Source organism: Petaurus breviceps, unplaced genomic scaffold (genome assembly GCF_028583685.1).
Source record: "Petaurus breviceps papuanus isolate PSGF00001 unplaced genomic scaffold, PetGlider_PUasm1.0 103, whole genome shotgun sequence".
Classification (NCBI taxonomy): Eukaryota; Metazoa; Chordata; class Mammalia; order Diprotodontia; family Petauridae; genus Petaurus; species Petaurus breviceps.
This window is the reverse complement of record NW_027185588.1, coordinates 3336668-3338646: the sequence shown is the minus strand read 5'-3', so window position 1 is coordinate 3338646 and position 1979 is coordinate 3336668. Positions and strand designations below refer to the sequence as shown.

The window sequence follows — 1979 nt, the reverse complement described above, 5'->3', positions numbered from 1 at the left end:
GAGAGAGAGAGAGAGAGAGAGAGAGAGAGAGAGAGAGAGAGAGAGCTTCCTGAGAAATTTTGCCAGTGTTATTTAAAAAAAAACAAAAACAAACCAAAAAACCCAAACCCCACACAGCCAGAAACCCCGCCTGCTCAGCTCCCTCCTGACCTCCCCCTGGTACAGCCTTCCTTCCCTCCATTTTTCCCTTTCCTCTCCCCTCATTCTCCCCTCTTCTGTCTAACCATTGAAATAGTCTGTTTGCCTTTGTCCTGGGGGGAGCTGGGGAGTCTGGGCCCCAGCTCCAGCTGCCAAAGCTTCTCAGTCTGGCCAGATGTTCGGGCTGCTGCCCCAAGGCCAGGGCAGAAAGTGCCCCAAATTAGGCCGGGCCCCAGGTCTAATCCTGGGATTTCAATTCCACAAAGCTTTTATCGAGGGCCTCCTAATGAGTGTCAGGCCTCCTGCTGGAGATACCACCCCCTACCCCCGCCTTTCCTTCAAGTTTACTGTTCTGGGGAGTGGAACCACAGGCACAGAGATAAGAAATACAGACAAAAGTGATTTGGGGACTGGAGAAGTGCTAACTGCTACTGGGGTGCAGGGAGACCCAAAAAGGTCTCACCAACAGCCTTGGGCCTAATCCTAATCTCAGAACCAGCTCCATTCCTAATCCCAGGCTCCACCCCAATGCCAAACCTCATCCCAAACCCAGGGCCCATCCTAGTTTCCAGCTCGGACACAGGGCTTTGTGCTTTTGGTCTAGACACAGGATCCCTAAAACATTCCACCTCCTGCCTTCCTGCCTAGGTACAGTCTATGCCCCATGCCTGATCGGCTCTCCCTTCTCACTTCTGCTTCCTAAAATCCCTAAATTTCTTTCAAGGCCACTTCTGTTCTCCCCAAGGGTTTTCATGATTTGAGATCCCACCACCTTACTTGTTACAGTTCTCTTTGCCCCTCATGAAATCACTTTGTATAGGAGAGTTTGCATGATATAGCATCTAGAGAGCTGGTCTCAAAGTCAGAAGATATGGGTTCAAATTCTGCTTCTGAAACCTACTGGCTGTGTGTCACAGGGCATCCAGCTCTAATAGGAACTTAACAATGCTGAGGGCTGCATGGTGAATCAGAAAGCCAGAAACCAACAGCTAGATGGTGCAGAGGATAGAGCACTAGACCTGGAGTGGGGAAGATCTGTGTTCAAGTCTGGTATCAGATACTTACTACCATGTTTCCCCAATAATAAGACCTATCCCGAAAATAAGCCCTCCCCTTACTGTGTAAGATTCCTCTAAAATAAGCCCTCCCCCGAAAATAAGCCCTATTGAGATTGCTACTGTAGTGAAGGTGATCCCCTGCACTACACGCTACATTACGGTACCCCCTGTATGCACCCTTCCCCCCCCCCCCGTGAAACGCACGCCGCGCTTCGAGCTGCATCCAATCAGAGCTATAGCAGTGAGTGTGTCATCCTGTTCTTCCCCAGTGATTTGCTTATTGAATAAAGGTACATTTTTTTGTTCACATTTATCTGTTTATTAAAATTGCTGTCAATGTTCATTAAAATAAGCCCTCCCCTGAAAATAAGCCCTCTGGTGTTTTTCTGTCCAAAAAATTAATAAGACAGTGTCTTATTATCGGGGAAACACTGTAGCTGTGTGACCTTGGGCAAGTCATTTAACTTGTGTTTGCCTTAATACACTGGAGAAGAAAATGGTAAACCACTGAAGCATCCTTGCCAAGAAAACCCCATGGACAGTATGGTCCTGGGGTCATAAACAGTTTGACAGCCTGAACAATAATGAGCAACAGATATTACCATTATCTATGTTATATTTTTATTTTGTTAAGTATCTCCCAATTATGTTTTTTTTGCTTTTTTTTTTGGAGGGCAATTGGGGTTAAGTGACTTGCCCAAAGTCACATGGCTAGTAAGTGTTAAGTGTCTGAGATCACATTTGAATTCAGTTCTGACTCCTGACTCCAGGGCCGGTACTCTG

At 46.8% G+C, this 1979-nt stretch overlaps 1 protein-coding gene across 6 annotated transcripts in view; it reads right to left on the bottom strand.

Annotated features, from left to right (window-relative positions):
* ADAMTS10 (ADAM metallopeptidase with thrombospondin type 1 motif 10) overlaps nucleotides 1-446 on the bottom strand; it is a 36044-nt gene extending 35598 nt beyond the window's left edge. For 5 of the 6 annotated variants that reach the window (XM_069095997.1, XM_069096396.1, XM_069096231.1 and 2 more), the window contains exon 1: nucleotides 225-445. The gene's annotated coding sequence lies outside the window, so the exon portion shown is untranslated. Of the gene's footprint in view, nucleotides 1-224 lie in introns of all 6 variants that reach the window. The other variant, XM_069096317.1, reaches the window with a different exon arrangement.
* Nucleotides 447-1979: the final 1533 nt, after the last annotated feature.